Source organism: Tenrec ecaudatus, chromosome 8 (genome assembly GCF_050624435.1).
Source record: "Tenrec ecaudatus isolate mTenEca1 chromosome 8, mTenEca1.hap1, whole genome shotgun sequence".
Taxonomy (NCBI): Eukaryota; Metazoa; Chordata; class Mammalia; order Afrosoricida; family Tenrecidae; genus Tenrec; species Tenrec ecaudatus.
The window spans coordinates 139,135,890-139,154,945 of record NC_134537.1 but is presented as its reverse complement, the minus strand read 5'-3'; the positions used below and the strand labels follow the sequence as shown (position 1 = coordinate 139,154,945).

At 47.0% G+C, this 19,056-nt stretch overlaps 1 protein-coding gene and 1 pseudogene across 1 annotated transcript in view; both read right to left on the bottom strand.

Moving 5' to 3' along the window:
- The window catches only part of MFAP3L (microfibril associated protein 3 like), a 51,077-nt gene extending 41,489 nt beyond the window's left edge, over positions 1–9,588 (bottom strand). Inside the window, exons 1-2 of the mRNA XM_075556878.1 lie at positions 9,441–9,588; positions 1,924–2,063 (exon numbers count right to left, since the gene is read on the bottom strand). The gene's annotated coding sequence lies outside the window, so the exon portion shown is untranslated. The remainder of the gene's footprint in view (positions 1–1,923; positions 2,064–9,440) is intronic.
- Positions 9,589–18,720: 9,132 nt separating this feature from the next.
- On the bottom strand, positions 18,721–18,832 carry LOC142455670 (U4 spliceosomal RNA; annotated as a pseudogene).
- Between the last annotated feature and the right edge of the window lie 224 nt (positions 18,833–19,056).

Sequence of the window (19,056 nt, the reverse complement as noted above, 5' to 3'; positions counted from 1 at the left end):
TTCAATGAGAGATCAAGTATCTTGGGTTGTCCATGTGGCAATTTTTTCCTAGAATTAATATCAGACTAGTCCCAAGGAGCTGCTGGCGGTTTCGAGCTGCTGGCGGTTTCGAACTGCTGACCTTGTGGGTTGCACCCCAATGCACAACTGCTACAGGCCCCAGAGCTCCTACAATGATTAAGATGGCCCAAATGTCCAGGTCTTCCAAGCTGCTCTTTAGCTCTTCTCTCTGCCCGCCCCACTTCCCTTTAGTCTAGTCCCTCGTGTTCCTCCTTCTACAAATTGCTGCCACATCCCACAGAGACGCAGGAAGCTCTGAGGCAACGTCTCACGTAGTGGTGGGTGCTGTTCAGCTCAAAATCCGGGGGTCAGGCAGTAGGGAGCCAAATGCAGAGCCCAGAGACAGAAGTCAAAAATGCCCCCAAAGTCACAGCGGGTCTTCTTGCTTCTACCAAGAGCTCAGTCAGGAAACAGAGGTCTGGCTTTCCTGGCGAGATGATGGTGTGTTACAACCAGCATTCATACCCCATAAAAGATGGTGTCGAAGTCACACCCTCTACCAAGGTAGAGTTAAAGATGCCCCCAAGGAAACAAAGGGTGTAGCTCAGCCTGCACTGAGGTCAGATCGCAACACCCTCCCACTCCTGTCTACCAACACAGTAAGAAGGCCCTCAAAAATTGGGTGTGGCTACAGCCAGGTAAGTCCAGAATCACAATATATCATAAAAGGCATTGTGGCTAGAAGAGCTGTATTCACTGATGACAGCTCAGTCTCAGTCCAAACCTGCAAGAGAAAACCAGACCACCTTCCCTCCACCACGGCACTGCCAACGAGAGCGGCAGAAGGGGAGGGGCAAAGCGGAAGCACAGGCCTGGCAGGCAGGGCAATGGAGATTAGCTCTTAGGGTTGGGGAGCTAAACATATATGTATCGAATGAGATCACGAATTGCAGTTGAATAGCAAGGAAATCCCGTGATTATTAGAAGCTCCAGTCCCCAACAGGTCTAGGATCTCCTGGGGTGCAAAGAGCCCTAAGGAAGTCCTGGGTGAAGCCAACCCCTTGTATAATCCTCACTCCGATCATGTCTGCTGTCCAGGAGCAGGGGGATGGAGCTTTACAGTTTTCTGAAACCACGGTCACTATATGGCTACCTACTTCTTTACAGGACAAGCTGGCTCCTGCGGAAGAGAAGAGCTGGCTAGTCTCCACAGGAAGGTCCCCACTGCCACAAATATTACAGCCCCTTCACTTGTTTCAAGAGGGGACGTGGGTCCAGGCATGTCCCATCTTGTCTAGAAGATGTACTGCCGGCTTCAATGGACAGATGAAAATGATTCCATGTAGCCCTGTGTGGAGTGGGTGGGCTGGATAATGCTCGGCACGCTGAACTGGCTGCACTGTGAGCCCAGGGTTAGGCTAACCACAAGGACAGTGGGGCAAAACACCATGGGAAGAAAGACGAGGCTGTCTGCCCCTGCGAAGGTTTACCGTCTTAGAAACCCCACATGGGTTCGCAGTCCATCACGGCGGGGAGCCCGGTGGTGGAGTGGCTATGGGTTGGGCAGGAATCCAGAGTGGGCAGCTGGAAACCACTACGTAGTGCTCGGTGGGCGGAAGATGGGCGTTCTACTTCTGTAAACAGCGACCGTCTCAGAAACTCGCAGGGCAGTTCTACCCTGCCCTAGAGGGTCACTAGGAGTCAGTAGTGACTCGATGGCAGTGCGTCTGTCTGTCTGTTTTTATCAATCACTGACCCAAGATCAATGTGTGACCCCAACTCCTCTATCGCCTTGAGGAACAAACCTTTCCACTCTCTCAGGCCACTGGCCGTTCAACTCCTCCACGGAAGGGCTGGGTTAGGCTGAAATCTGCATCTTTCCCACTCGGATGACAAAAAGTCAATTGCTCTCCAATCACTTACCTTCTAAATCCAGAATGAGGAACGTCTCCCCACACACCAATTTCCTCTCAGTCTCATGAGCAAGCCCCAGCTGCCTCTACTCACAAGAAGTGGAGGACCACTGGGGAGTGAATTCTTTCTTCTAATGCCTTTCCTGTGCCCTGCAATGACAAAATTTCAATTTTTCCCCCAATGTCTTTTTGGGGGGGCTTTTGTGCTCCCCTACTTCAAGTTCCTTCCAGTTCCACACATATCTTGTCCCTGGCAGGAAAGCTACTGCAACCTGCTGTACACCCCCAATCCCTCCAGATGACTTGACATAGATAATCCAATTACATGAAGAATTTTCTAAAACACTATCTTTCCTTCCCTGCCAAGATTTAGTTCATCGTGGAGTCTGGGATGACCAACCAAACAGCCCTCAAACATCCAACCCCACTGACACTGCCTCAATCCCTGGGCATCACAAAACGGAACTGTGCCGAGTGCATTCCTTGGCTGTGACCTTGAGGGAAACTGGACCGGGGCACCACGATGTGGCAAGAACAGATCATCCGTGCCACTCGGGAACCTGTCCTGGTGATATTGTCACTGCTGGTGCCACTGAGTGATCCAACTCATGGGGACCCCAGGGGCGCAGGCGAGCCTGCTCCAAGGGTTTTCAAGGCCGTGGTGTTCTGCGAGCATCTGCCAAGTCTGGCCTCTCAGTGGGCTCCTCCTGCTAACCTTTCAGCTAGGAGTCAAGTGCTGTCTGTACCGCCCAGGGACTCATGCTTAAATATTCTGCAACCCAATCCCAGTCTCTCTGCCTCTACGAGCCTGCTTACTCGTGGATATCTGCCTCTTCACTGGTGTATTAGTCTGGGTACTTTAGAGAAACAAATCCACAGCAACTCATGTGTAAGAGAGAGTTTTATGTAAAGATTAATTAACCCAATGTTGCCGAAGCCCACAAGTCCAACATTAACCCAGATGTCTGACACCAGTCCACAAAGTCCTCCTCCATCTCACAAAACAGACACAATGATGCCGACTGCAGGAGGAAAGCCGAGTCAGTGAGCGTGTAAGCATCTCAGCGCTGGCAGGGGCCTCCACATGGCTGCTCCAGCACCCAGGGCTGCATCGGGGTAGGTCCTTGTGGCTTCTCCTTGGGGATGGCTTTCAGGATGTGAGCCTTGCCAGCTGAAGCAGGGAACTGCTAAGGCAGCTGCACCCTGGTGCGGCCATCACAAAGCAAGAGAACTAGAAAGGCGAGGCTCGCTGAGCCACTTATCCCTCAATTAATCCCACATGTGTTTATCGGCCAGGTTGGCACAATAAACTGACTGAGCTGGTCTATCGCTAACCCACCTACCATGCTGCTGTTAAAGTCGGCGGACTCCAGCTCGATTCGAAACTCAGTCCATGTTTGCCTTTTGCGAATGACTTGAAACGAGGTCCTTAGCAGGACACACGTGGCCATATTTCTGGAGCCCTGTGGCCCCATAGTCTTTGTCTCACACTCTTCACATCCTTTCCTGAGCGAAGCCTCCCTGCAGCATTGCCGGTCCTCTGCCTGCACTGGCTTTCCTCGCGTACGCATCTGGCAAAGCTGTTCTTAGCTTTCATGTCTTGGTTCATGGTGTCTCCTCCAAGACTCCCCCCTGGGATTTCCCAGGAACCCCAGACACCTATGTATTTTCTCCCTCTCACGTATCTGTACCCATACTTCCATATGTTCATTGTAATTGTGTCCACAAGTTTATAACGCTATTCGATTATAAAAGCTCAGGGCATCTGTATTTGTTGACTGAGCTGATGAAAGAAATGAGTGGGTGGAATCTGGACATGAAAGAGGTTGGTTTAAAGACACTGACATGGAGACACTCATGTGTGGGACACGACTCCGTGGGCCGCAATTTGAGAATGCCAAGGCCAGAAGCAAGGGGCATGAGAAACAGGCTCTCAAAGAAACTAAGGGCAGCCCAGAGAGCCTCGGGAGAAGCCAAGGCACAGGATCCCGGGGCGCAGGCAGAAAGGATTTTTAAAAGAGGGAACGGTTTACACTAAGCTAATCTTTTACAGTGAGCTCTGGCGACTGCATCACATATAAGGAAGTTTTGATAAAAATCTCATGAAAATATAGTAAGGAAGCAAAATGATATGGTCTAAAATAGGGGTGTGTCTAAATTATTAAGGTAAATCGCAGGTCACACTGTTATTTTTTTCTTTGCTTATTTAATTTAATTCATTTATGTTGAGTCCTAGTACGTTTTGTTAGGTTCCTAAAATGTGAAATAGAATATCCTTTACCTGCCAGCCAAAGGGTCACCCTGTTATTAGTTCCAGAACTTAGAATGTCTAATTTGCCGGCCCAGGGCTCGGAAGCACTGTGGGGTCAACATTGAACTGCTAACCACAAGGTCCACAATTCAAACCTACTCGGCTGCTCTTCAGGAGAAAGATGGGGCTGTCTGCTCCCATAAAGATTGACAGTCTCGAGAACCCTAAGTAGGGGTTTGAGGAGGTGGAAGAGCTGGGGTGGCAGGGGTTTTGTTTGGGGCTTTCTCCGCCTTACTGTCTGAACAGTTTATTTATTGCTGTCCTCGACATTGTTCTTGTGGGCAGTTCCTGTTCAGGACGGTGCCACTCTCTTAACCTTAAGGCAGAACGTTTCTGCAGTCTGGCTTTTGGGAACACACGGAGCAATCGGCTCCATTAACGTCCCCATGGGACAGACGTCAGGGTCCTGCATGTGAATAAGCTACTTTAAAATGTCTGTAAAGCATGACGGCATTTCCTCCAGTGGGAAGTGGAAGTCAGGCCATCGGATGTCACTGTGGTTCCCATCTCACCAAATAGGGAGCCTGGAGCACACAGTGCCAGTGGAATGTGGCACTTTCCCAGCTGAGCCAGTCCAAGTCCACAGGCACTGCAAGCACCCGTTACCAGCTGGTCGGAGTGAGTCCAGGTGGGATCTCAGCCCGCTCCATAAACACCTGAGGAGTCACAGCCCCCTTCTCATGTCTGCCTAGTATGTAGACAGCAGAGCAAGGGGCGGTGAACCAGCAGATACAAACGCAATCAGACTGTGGCTCTGCACCTCTGCTCGACTACCCATGCTCGTCTATGGCCTGGCAGGACCGCTCTAATTCCAAGGAAAGATTTTCTTAAAACACACCACACCACCACCACCACCACCACCATCACGCCCGATCCGACCAGTGTGGAGCATTGAATGTCAACCTACAACAACCGAGGTTTACAGACTACGGTTACTCACTGGTTAGACAGCTCTTATCAAACTGCTCTATGAAATTTGGGGTTTGATTGCACCTTGCTTTAGAGAAAGATAAACCTAGCCGTGACCTATTCTTGGCATGTTCTGCTTAACAATGCTCAACTGTTTTCCCATCGTCTATCTGTCATGGGATTCAATACAAACTCGGGCACAACAAGCTACTGCCCTGTGTCCTAAAGAGGATTCTGACCCCTAGCCACCATGTGGGACCACGAATTTCCCAGGCTGCAGAGCGGCAGGCCAAGTCACGGACCCATGGAGTAGCTGGGGGTTCAAGCCACCGACCTTCACCATTGTGCACTCAGCGTCCCGTGGCCTGACATCTAGTCATCCTTCCTGGCCTTCCCCTCCCTACTGCTCTTATCAACACCGGATTCTACATTTACATGTGGCTGCATTCACTTTATATTGCCACTGTCACAAATTACCACAAACACCGTGGCTTGAAACAACACACATTTACAGTTCCACAGAAGTCCGGTGTGGGGCTGATAAGCTAAAACAACATCAGCAAGGCCGCATTTCTTCTGGAAGCTTTAGAGGAGAATCAGGTTCCTGGCCTTCTCCAGCTTCTAGATGGCAGCCTGGAATGTTTGGCTGGTGGGCCCCTTCCTTCCATGTTCAAAGCCAGCAATACAGCAGGCAGAGAGAAACGTTCTCACCTCGCATCACCTGGACACGTTCACTTCTACCATTCTTTCAGATGGCCTTTGTGATTGCACTGGATGCGTCTGCGTAATCCTGGAGAATCTCCCCACCACGTGGTCTTTAATCTCATCACGTCTGCAAAGTCTCTTTCACCATATATGGGGACATATTCAGTTTTCAGGGATTAGGAAATGGCCATTTTGGGGGAGGGTTGCCATGATTCTGCCTACCACAAAGATGCAGTTCCTTTTACCTGGAATAGTCACTTCTTTGCCTAGAAGATTCCTCAGGCATCCATTAAAACCCATGGGAATGTTACCTCTTCTACCTCCAGTTGGACGGGGCTCCTTCCTGTCCATCTCCTCAGCCCTGCAGGTATACGTAACTCGGCAGCATCTATCTTCTGCTATAGCACTGTAATCTGCCCTCAAGCATGTCTCTGATTAGGCTGTGAGTCACTGAGTCTTACTCATTTTCTCAGCCCTAGAGGCCTAACCATAAAAGTTGGTGGAAGCAAAAAATGAATGCGATATTTTAATGAGGCCTCCCAGTGGAGGCAAGACCTATCCATTGACAGGACTTCTGCTTTGAATATAACTTATAAACTTTCAGACAGCCCTTGTCTGGTTATTATCACATACTCAATCAAACTTCCCAGTCCTTAAACCTTAATAGGGAGGTGTTACAACAGCTTTAAAATCAAGTGTTGGCAGTACAATATATTCCATTCATCAAGGATCCCAAAATGTCAAAGCTTTAAGTGTCAACCCAAGCCTGGCAAATAAAGGGCATGCCACACCCCAAGCAACTGACCACGTTGGGGAAGGGAGTATCATCTACATGATGCATGAATTCAAAAAAAGAAGCATGTGTCTTTCAAATACGACTGAGCTTTGTTGGAAGTTAAAAGCAACTTCATCACACTTATTGTATGTACTTGAGTAAAAGCCAACCCAAACATCAGCACCTAATTTTACCACAAAAACTACATTAAAAATGTAAATGGAAAAACTCGGCTTATACACTAGTATATACGGTACTTGGTGTTTTGGTATCTGAGTTCATGCATTCTGATAAATAAGCAAATACTTTATAAGCTCAGATTAATCAATGTTTAAATAGTCTCAAACATTTGCACTGTAAGCCAAGAGAGGAGATGAATACATTAAGATCACGTGAATGGGGGAAGATCTATTTTTAAAGGTAATAGTTGGCTATGAATTTCAAAATTAGCTATGACTTATAAAACATATAAATCTACAGACATAAAAATAAGACTAAAATTATGTACTTACTGGTTAAACTACTGGAACCCAACAGAAAATATGAAGGACAAGAAGTTATTGCCCATTTTCTAAATTGAATACAAAATCCCCTTTGCTATTTTTCCCCTTTATTGACAGTAAGAAAACCCCTCTGAAACCTAATGTCTATTGGATTTGCTGGATTTAGGTTAGAAGAATGTAAAGTTCAAGTCAAGAGCAATGCATAAATGTGTCTTTTGTTAAATTTCATTGTCTTTTCTTAACACTCAGGAAATATGTTAGGCTGTTTAGTTAGCTCCAGAAGGGAGCTGATTGGTCTATGTTAAACCTTACATGCACAAAAAAGGAAACAGCGCTCTAGCTGCTGCTTCTATGTCTCTGAGAATGCAAAACTGGAAAGGGGCAGGATGGACTTCCACTTGGGAGTACAATCTGCATAAGAGCCAGGGTAAGTGGTACCCACACGCTGTTCTTTACGGCAGATGTTCAAAGGAATCGCGTTGCTGGTGTCTGGACATTCCAAGTGTCTTTACTGTTATTAAATCATGGTTATCCATAAGCACAGTATAGAACCCACTTGGGGAAACCACCCAGGTACATGAAACTGCAGCTGGTGTGATCAGGCTGAACAAACATGAAAGGTTATTCACAATCCAATACACTTACTTGGGTGTATTAGGAATGCAAACAAGTAGTTTTGCAATAAGCAACATATAATAAATAGTATTCTAACTTAATAAAACAGAACCCAGCACTTAGGGTGATAGGCAAAATAAGTTAGCTCCCCTAAGGGAGCCGTGATAGTGTAGTGGTTACCAGATGGGCTACAATCCTCATGGTTAGCAGTTTGAAACCACCAGCTGCCCCTTGAGAGAAAGACTGGGCTTTCTATTCCAGTAAACAGTTACAGTCTTGGAAACCTACAGGGGGTCACTATGAGTCAGCACTGACTCATGACAATGAGTTTGGTTTTAGAAGAGAAAGAACATGTTCCCACTACAACAAGGATTGTTTTTCTCACCCCTATTGGATCCAATAACTCGGACAGTGGTAGTCGTGCTCAGTGTTTTCGGAAAAATCCATACTGAACCCCGTAGTGTGACCGACAACCTGAATTTTCTCTTTAAAATGCCAGGAGAATGGCATTGTTCTAACATACTTGCTTCTGAAAAATTAATCTTCCATTTTGCATTTCCTCTTGAGCAATGTTACAATGTTCAGGATATTTCCCACTGCCATTGGGTTGATTCTGACTCACAGCAGCCCTAGAAGGCAGAGAAGAACTGCTCCGTAGGGTTTCTATGACTGTAACTTAAAAAGCAAAAAATCCCTTGGCTTATTTATTTATGACCGTAAATTTCCGTGGGAGCAGGCAGGCTCCTCTTTCTCCTACTCACAGTAGCAAGTGAAAAAAAAATGTGTTTCATATAGAAACAAAAGTGAGAAAGCTTTACCCCCCAAAAAACCCCAAACCATTATACGTCTACAATGCTAGACTTTCACGTTTTCTATATAACAGATGACACAAAATAAGGACTGCTACAGTAGCCAAACTTTTCTGTTGCAACTACCCCTAGAAACAAAAGCAAGTCAACCTCAATAGATTATTTTCTACTGTGGATAGATAATGATCTTGCAAACATTTTTTGGCTTTTGCCACCTTGCTTTTTTAAGTCTTATAACTTGCAAGCGCAAGGATTTTTTTTAAATGGGGGGGGGAGGGCAAGGTAATGCCCAGGCTTAAAATAGACCGTCTCTGTAATGACTTCGTGTTTTTTAAGCCAATGAAGCATGTTTTCCCACTCTGAGCCAGAAGGCAATTCCACATCAACTTGCTATAGTGTAAAATGCGACCAACTCCGAAAGCCCGAGTTGGAGGCGCCAGCGCAACACCGCCAGTCCCCTGCTCTGCTGCGGCATCAGGACGCCAAATGGTCTCAGGGACCCAGGCCAGTACACTCGCCCCTTGCCCAGGGGAAACTGAGGCACTGAAATGCGAGCTGTGTGGCTTTCAGAGAAGGCCCTCAGCCCAACAGAGGGGTGGGGGCGGGGGGAGCGGCTGGCGCCCGAGACCTGGAAGATTCCCCCGCAGTGCGCTGGGGACGCCACGTTCTCCGCGCTCCAAAGGGGAAGACACGAGCCCCGGCCGCCGCCGTTCCCACGCCAGCAACCCCGCTCCCGCCCCGCGACCCCCAGGAACCGCTGCGGGGACCTCGGGCGTCTCCCAGCGCGCAGCTTCCCCTGACAGCCCAACGCCCCAAAGTTGCCAGGCTGGAGCTCGCCGCCCGGCCCGCGGCTCGGCCCCCGGCTCCGTGCAGAGCTCCCACCGCCGCGCCCCCGCTAACCTGACGCCGACGCGCCGCTCAGGTGGCTGCCGTGCACCCCTAGCCATGGCCAGCCAGGAACTGCCGCCGCGTTGCTGGGCGCCCCGCGCCCAACAGCACCTACTGCGGGCGAGCAGCCTCCGCGGGCACTGGCAGCGGTGCAGGCTGCGCCGCCGGCGGCCGGGAGCTCAGCCCTTCCCACCTACTGGTGTCGGAGCCGGCCGGTGCCGAGCATGCCCAGTGCGCACCGCCCGGCGGCGCAGAGGCGCGGAGCCCCGCCTGGAGTGACCGCCGGGTTTTCCCCGCAGCTGCGGGCGGGGCGGAGCGGGAGACGCGGGGTGAACCAGTGGGAACGCCGGGACCGACTGCAGGGGCGTGGCGGGGCTGGAGCGGCGAATCCCCCACGCAGGCCAGCCGCCCAGGTGCAGGGAGCCGCCCAGGTGTCCACCGTCCCGTGGGGCGTGGCGCCCGGTGCAGACGCACTCCCGCTGATTTTCAGTGGACAGGCCTCCCGCCGCAACTTTTCCGCGTGGCTCATCGAGGGCACCCATAAGAACATTGCTAAGTCACCAACCTTCCGACCACAAGCCTGCCGAGTTCTCCTGTCAAAACACCTTGCAAACAGAAGCTCCTCAGGTCTTCCCAGGCACTGCGCTGTTAAATCTCCAAGGCATTTGAACGTCAAGGTACAATCAGAAGAGACTGGAAGAGAACACAGAAGAACCTTCTCTCGTTGTTTCTGAATTGTAGGGTCCAACGACGGCGGCGGCGGCGGCGGCAGGGGCACGCTGAATTCTCTCTAATGAACCATATGTTGCTCTTTTAATAAGGAAAAGAGATCGTTCTACAATTATTTTAAGAGCACCTGCAGAAGCTTGGAAACACGTTCTCCAATGAAAGCAGCCTTTTTAAGACAGGGAGAGCAGGTAAATTTCTGTGCCCCTAATGACTCCTCCCACTCTTCTGCATCCGCCCCCCTACGCCCCACCCACCTGCCTTCAGATCCCGCCCCTGCGCCCCACTCTGCCTCCTGACCACGCCTTACTCTCCCCGCCCCATCCTCCGTTGCCGCCTCCTTAGCCCCGCCCATCCCCGGCCCTGTCCGGTACCTCCCTCTTTCATTTCGGTTGCTCGGAAAACCCGGAAAAGTGGATCTTACAAACTGACATTCCTGGTAGCTCCTGCAGCCAGACTGGGGCAGGTTCCGCCGAAGGGTCAAGAATTGATGACGAGGAGATGGGAAGCACTAAACAGCGCCTAATTTCTTTCCTTCTCGCCGTCCCTGGCAAACGAACCAAAATTGTGCCTGGGGCCTCTTACCCGCGCTCGGACCCATAGAAGTGGGTCAGGGTCTCACTGAGCATGCTCCCAGTAGTGCCAGATTGCAGCGCGCTGCTGCTTCAGGTTGCCCAAGGTTGATGTAGCCACACTCACTGATCTAGACACACACGGAAGGTCAGAAGCAGAAAGGAAGCGGAGGTCCAGGAGCGCGTCGCCCGTGCAGAGGGCTATTTTGCAGAAGGCTCCGGTTTACAAACGTCAAAGCCCGATAGTTCCGTAAGAATGTGACATTAGAACCCACATTTTAAAGTTAGTTTTCTGACATCTGGAATAGCAGGACATTTTAGTTCTAAGACCTCTCAGTCACTTTTCCTTCCAAGTATTCAATGCGTGCACTAGAACGTGCAGTTTCACTCCGTCCTTTTTTTAAAAAAATAGACAATTAACTACGTGCTCACTCTCAATAATTGCAATTCAGTATAAAAAAATGTCTCCTCTTTCTTGGGAAATTCTGCTTTTATGTTCAGACTCTCTTCCTTTTTTAAATTGTCACAAGGCCTGCAAAACGTTTTCATACTGTATTATAAACACTTGAGGTCGATGTGGGGACCTCTTTTACAAAGAAGGCAAAAATGAGCAAAGATTACAGAGAAAAATTGTACAGACTTGATATTAATAAACTCAAGAACTCAGAGCTTTTCATTGACCCAAGGAAAGTGAGTGGGATGGCTGTCTGGTTTCTGTCTAGGCAGGAGAAAGATGAGCAGGCAGGTGATTCCTGAATACGTGTTCCCCATATTTCAACCTTTCCCCACCCCAGTCCCTCTTCAGCATGGTTGAAGGCATCACATCTAGTCACTTTGGGTGAAAAGATGTTTACTTAGGGGGTGCTGGTGGTGTTAGGAGCCATCCTGTCCGTTCTCATAGCGACCCTACCTAAAACAGTATGAAACGCCCCTGGGCCCTGGGCCCTGGGCCTTCTTCACAGTTGTTCTTACATCTGAGCCATCGTGCAGCCACTGTGTCAACTGAGCTTGTCCAGAGTCTTTCCCTTTTCCCCCTGGTGCTCTGGCGGTTACACTTTGGGCTGCTAACTGCGAGGCCAGCCGTTCAAAACTGCAACCGTGAGTCACTCAGAGGGAGAAAGATGAGGCTTTCTCCTTCCATAAACAGTTACAGTCTTAGAAACCCACAGAAACATTCTACCCTGCCCTAGAGAGCTACTTTAAGTCAGAATTGACTCGCAGTCAGTCAGTTGGCTTTACTAAGCATGATGTCCTTTGCCAGTGATGAGTCTCTCATGGTAACATGTCCAAAGTGCTTTAAAGGAAGCCTCGCCATCCTAACTTAGCCTAACCTAGCCACTGCAGCCCTCATCTTCCCTTTAAGAATTCCCACCACCATCCCCATCCCCCCACTCGAAGAACATTTAAAAAGAACATAATTTAAGTCCCTCGAGAGAGGCAAAACTGATCCAAAAAGGCACAGAACTGCTTAGGGGAGGGCTAGAGAGAGGAAAATACCAGCATAAGATGTCTGTTGGCATTATTGCTTAGCCTTGTGTGTGGTGTAGTGATGGAGCCTTTCTTTGGCAGTTCAAAACGGGAGACAGACTGGGCTTTCTACTCCCGTAATCAGTTACAGTTTCAGAACCCCACAGGGAGTTGAGTGAGTATTGACTCAATTTGCCATCTTTACTTCTGAGAGCATGTGGGTGTCCTTCTTCCAGGACTATGAACAAAAGAGGTCATAGGGAGCAAACAATTGGTTCTCAGCTCCCAAACAAAAGCTTGGCAGTTTGAACCTGCCCAGCAGTGCCCCGACACACACACACACACACACACACACACACACACACAATGGTGATCTGCCTCCATAAAGATAACAGGCAATGATTTTGTAGAGAGTACAGTTCCAGAAGGCATGGGATCTCCATGAATTGGAATGTTGACTCAATTGCAACAGTTGTTTTGTATTTTTAACGTGGACAATGGTAGACTCTAGATCCTGACCGATCAGAACAGGTGCCCTTGGCCCTGACAGTCATCAGAGGGAATGAGACCTCTCAGAGAGACCAGAAGGGAGAAAGCCATGGAGAGAAAACCCGGCGAAAACAATGAGCAGGACCATCCAAACAGAAGAACAAAGAAGCATTCCTGTTGTGGAAGATTAAGGAACAGAAAGCTTTCAATGACGAGAGGGCTGTGGACTGCTGAAGAGAGTTCATCCCCTCTTTCCACACACTATCATGTGTGGATCTTGACCTGGGTAAGTTCCTGAGTCGTGCTCAAGAGACCAACAATGATGTGTCTCCCAGCTCAGAAGAGAGATGAGAGTGAGCCCAGTCAGCACACGTTGAGATTTTAGGGAAAGCACAAAGGAAACTGAAGACCCGAGGGGCTGCAGGAGGTCTTCAAGAACATCCTCCGTGAAGACATCAAAAGGTCATCCATAAGATAGGAAAGAAAGAAAGAAAAGACCAAAGTAGTTGTCAGAAGAGGCTCAGGAATGTGCTTTTAACCATAGGGTAGCTAAGGAAAATAGAAGAAATGAAGAAATACAAGAGCTGAATGGAGAATTGCAAAGGGTGGCTAGAAAAGACAGTGGACTACTATAATGAAATGGGAAAAGACCTAGAATAAGGAAACCAAAATGGAAGCATATCTTAAATTGCAAGAAACAAACAAAAGTTCAAGGCTTGGGTTGAAATATTGAAAGATTCTATAGGCAAAATATTGAATGATGCAGGATGTGTTAAAAAGATGGAAAAATACACATAGTCACTGTACCAAAAAGAACTCTTCAGCATTCAATCATTTCGAGAGACAGCTTATGATCAAGAACCAATGGTAGTAAAGGAAGAGGTCCAAGTTGTACTGAAGGCATTAACCAAAAGCGAGGCTCCAGGAATGGATAGATACCAACTGACATATTTCAACAAGCTGATGAACCACCTGAAGTGCTCATTTGTCTATGCCAAGAAATTTGGAAGCCCCCTACCTGGTCTACTGGAAGAGATCTATATTTGTACCCACTCAAAAAAAAAAGGTGACCAAACAGAACGAACAGTGTAATTACTATCGCATGCAAGTAAAATTTTGCTGATGATCATTTAACAACAGTTGCAGACAGATGACAAGGAGCTTCCAGAAATCCAGGCCAGATTTAGAAGAGGATGTGAAACAAAGGATACCATTGCTGATGTCCAATGGATTTTGGCTAAGAGCAGAAAATATCAGAAAGATGTTTACTTGTGTTTTATTGACTACGCCAAGGTGTTCAACTGTATGATCATAACAAGCTATGGGTAGGCTTAAGAAGAATGGGAATTCCAGAATACTTTATTGTGCTCATGCAGAGCCTGTGGATCAAGAGGCAGTTGTATCAACACAGCAAGGCAAAACTTCATGGTTTAAAGTCAAAGAAGGTATGTATCAGGGTTGTGTCCTCTTGCCATATTTAACTCAATCTGTATGCTAACCAAATAATCAGAGAAGCTGGATTATATGAAGAAGAATGTAGCATCAGGTTTGGTGGAAGGCTAATTAACAACCTTTGGTATGTAGATGACACAACCTTGCTTGCTGAAAGTGAAGAGGTCTTGAAGCACTTGCTGATGAAGATTAAAGACTGTAGCCTTCAGCAGGGTTACAATTTAATGTAAAGAAAGTCTAATTCCACTCAAGTACTCCCTCAATGCAAGAATACTTCTTTCTATTAAACTGGCATTCTATGATGCTCACCTTCCTGATGCAATCACAAAGTGGGTGCATAAGCAAATGTGGTGAAGAAAGCTGATGGTGCCCGGCTATCAAAAGATATAGCGTGTGGGTTCTTAAAGGCTTGAAGGTAAACAAGCGGCCATCTAACTCAGAAGCAGCAAAGCCCATAGGGAAGAAGCACACCAGCCTGTGTGATCACGGGCTGTTGAAGGGATCAGGTATCAGGAATAATCAACAAAAAATCATATCATTGTGAATAAGGTGAGGAGTGCTGAGTGGAGACCCAAAGCCCATTTGTAGGCCACTGGAAGTGCCCTTACAAAAGGATCCCGGGGAGGAGATGAGCCAGTTAGGGTTTGATGTAGCAACAATGAAACATACAACTTTCTTCTAGTTCCTAAATGCTTCCTCCACACCCACTATCATGATCCCAATCCTACGTTATAAATCTGGCTGGACCAGAAAATGTACACTGGTATAGATAGGAACTGGGAACACAGGGAATCCAGGCTGATTTCCCTTCAGGAAAAGTGGTGAGCATGGTGGTACCGGGAGGGTGGAGGGAAGTGGGTTGGAAAGGAGGAACCGATTACAAGGATCTACATGTAATCTCCTCCCTGGGGGACAGACAACAGAAAAATCGGTGAAGGGAGACGTGGGACAGGGAAAAATATGACAAAATAATAATTTATAAATTATCAAGGGTTCATGAGTGGTGAGCAGGAAGGAAGTGGGAAAAATGAGAAGCTGATGCCAGGGGCTTAAGTGGAGAGCAAATGTTTTGAGAATGATGAGGGCAATGAATGGACAAATGTGCTTTATGTATGTATGGATTGTGATAAGAGTTGTATGAGCCCCTAATAAAATGATTTATAAAAAGAAAAAAAGAAAACCCAAATCATCACAACTAGACTAACAGGTGATTTCATGATAAATGGAAAACAGGTTGAAGTTGTAAAGGGTTTCATCTTGCTTAGATCCACAATCAATGCTCAAGGAAGGAGCTAGCAGTCACGAGATCAAATTATGCTTTGTGTTGGGGAAATCTTCTGCAGGATACCTCTTTAAAGTGTTGAAAAGCTACGATGTTACTTTGAGGATTAAGGTGGACCTGACCCAAGCCATGGTATTTTCCATTGCTTCATAAGCACGTGGAAGTTGGCCATGGAATAAGGAAGAAAATCAATGCATTTCAATTATAGTGCAGGCCAAAAATATTGAAAGTGGCACGGACTTCCGAAAGAACAAACAAATATGCCCTGGGAAAAGTACAGTCAGGATGTCCCTTAGAAGTTAGGATGGTGGGACTTCAAGTACTTTGGACTTGTTATCCTGAGAGACCAGTCACCGGAAAAGGACATCAGGTTTAGTAGAGACAGCTACCTGCCAGTGAGTCAATTGTGACTCAAAGTGACCTATCAGAGAGGGTAGTCAATTACATATAAGGGGTTGAATTCAGAAAGATGTGGTTTAGGAAAAAGATTATATTCCTCTGCATATTATCTTAACTAACATGATCCTCATTGTTGCTGTTACATGTCATCAAGTTGGTTCTGACCCATGGGAACCCTGCACACAACAAAATGATGTAACACTGCCTGGTCCTGCACCATCCTCAGTGTTGTTCCTATGGAAATGTGAAGTCGACTCGTCCCACACAGAACCCACGAGCTGCAGCGAGTGCTCCTCTCTATGTCCTAGCTTGGTTATAGATACTCCTGTCATCTCAGTCATCTATGTATAAATGAACTAGGCCCAGTTGACTAGAGAAACAATCCAGTGACACTCATATATGTGTAAGAAAGAGCTTTATATCAAGCACTGATTCTATATCAAGAAGACATCCCAGCCCAGTCCAACTCAGGTCCATAGGTCCAGTACTAGTCCACAAGTCCTTCTTCAAACTCAGGCAGCCACATGCAATGATACAGAATGCAGAATGATCACAGGCTGGTGGGTGCAAATGTGTATGGATGCAATGGCGCTGGACACATCATAGGACTGTAGCAGCAACCAGAGTCAGCCAGCCAGAAACTGAAGGCAGAGAGAGAAGGGGAGGTTCCCAGGACCCTATTTATGAGAAGGCCATGCCCACAAGGAGGCACCATCAGGTGTGACCTGATGGACAGGTTGACTACCACCCTACACTTTCCTATATCTTCAAGTTGACATGAAATGACGCAACTACCACAATAGATAACATCCTAGATTTGGCGATTTACTTTTATTCTATCATTTACCATATGCAGACATTTGACATTATCCTTTTTCTCTTGGCTACCTCTGACCATGGACTCTCTCCCTGCATTGCTACCTATACTGTACAGCATCATCTTCCCAACTGAAGAAGTGCCCTCTGTATATTCTATATGCTAGTTGATCCGACTGATTTGTGATGTTGACTCACACCTACCTGTAAGTTCTATCTTTCATTTCTTCTTGCTTTCCTGATAAACTCCTAAACCTTCCATACCTAGTCCAGTCCACGTATGGTTTGAAGTCTCCTCTGACCTTCCGCAAATGACTTCCTCTTTAATAGAGTGCCTGGACCATGGGCTTTGGATGACAGTCTGCGGCTCATAGCATTTTCACTGATTAATTTTGGGGAGTAGATCATCAGACTTTGCACCTTAGTCTGCAAATTCCACTGTAACATACCTACAGGACGGGGGGGCGGGGGGTTGTTGGTGTTTAAATAGCTTTCTGGCATTAAAGTATCAGAACGACAGGCAAGCCAACACAGAGGAAAGCTGCTGATGACTTTGGATCCCCGGCTTTGACTAGCGTGCTTCGGATGCATCATCAGGAGGTACCCATTGCTATAGTCTATCATGTTTGGCCAAATGGAGGGCAATCCATGTTGAGAGAAACCCTCAGAGAAATGCACGGACACCAAGGGGATCACAGTAGACTCCAACATACCAATGATCATGACGATGGCATAGGACCAGCAATGTCTTGGTCTGTTATATATAAGGTCATGGTCTTAGTTATTTTGGGCTGGCATGACAGAAACATCATAAGTAGGTGACTTTAACAAACAGAAATTTATTTTTCCTTAGCTCAGGAGGCTAGAAGTCCAAGTTAAGGGCAATAGCTTCAGGAGAAAGGAGTCCTGCTGGTATAGTGGCTAGGCGTTGGGCTGCGATCCTCGGCAGCAGTTTGAAACCACCAGCAGCTCTGTGGAGGACAGACTGGGCTTTCTACTCCCATAAGCAGTGACAGTCTCAGAATTGACCCGATGGCAGCTAGCTGAGAGCTCCGGAGGAAGACTTTCTGTGTCTATTTGTTCTCGGGGAAGGCCCATGTTTTTCCACTCTTGGACCCATGATGGGCTCTTGTGGTGTGTAGTCGATCTCCCTTGGTCTGTGCTTAGTGAGTGGCTTGCTTGATCTGCTATATCTGAAAAGAGACTTATTTAAGACACACACCCATACACTAAGATTGCTTCATTAATATAACAAAGAAAATCCATCCTCAAATAGGCTTATAATCACAAGCATCAGGGTTAGGATTTACAATACATTTTTTTTTTGGGGTGGGGGCGAGCATAGTTCAATTCGGAATAGTCACAATGAGTGGATGTTCAATTTGATGGCAACTAATGACTACAAGCCATGGACTTGGCCTCTATTTTCACACCAAACGCTGACTTATTTAAATTCATTTCTACTACTCCATAGTAGAATGGTCAGTAAAAAGGTCAGCAGTTTCCAATCACCAGCTGCTCCTTGGGAGAAATATCTCCAATAAAGAATTACAATCTCAGAAACCCACTAGGGCCCAGACAACCACGGAGAACTTGACAACCTGGGTATGTCTCAACCTTCTTTGTGCCTTTGTTCTTGGTCCTCAAGGAAAGTTTACTCAGTAAAAGAATGACAAGCATATGAACCTGTATAATATTGAAAGATCATACATTTAAAATTTTTTCCTATGAATTCTAAATACACTGCAAATACAATGATCAGAACAAAGTCATGTTGTATATAAACTACTGAATGGCTGCACTCCTTTGCTTAATGTAATTTAGATCTCAGACTTGACCGCCTAATATTCAATGGATTTCGGTCAGCGTCAGAAGTCAGGAAGTGTCTTGTGACTCAGTTTACTGTACTCGGTACAGCCTTTACCCAATGCTCAGCATTGTATTGCTAATTAGGCCACAAATTCCATTGCTCTCCATCACTCTGTTGCCTTCCACAGCTTAACTCTATAACCTTCTAATGATATGTTTACTCCTTAGAATAGATTTTGTCGGAGACGACTTTATTTATTTTTTTTGTTTAAAGGATGGCACCCTGGTGAGCAGATTATCCATTTCAGAGATCATAGTTTTTTTTTTTCAATTAGCAATAATCGCACCTCGGGTAAACCTCATTGGCTACGATATTGCCACTGCACAAAGCTCAGAGATCATAATTTTTATAATTCTACCACTTCATATTTTTTCATGGGAGTATTGAGTACTAACTAACTTGGGGTGGGAGGTTCGTGGCTAGAAGGTAGAAGAGGGGATGGCTGGGGGTATAGGGGTATGGGAGGTCATTTGCTTTAAAACTACAAGGGGGATAAGAAATCCCTTCCAGGTCTCCAGGATAGCCTGATTCAGGAGGCAGCAGTTCCAAACCAGC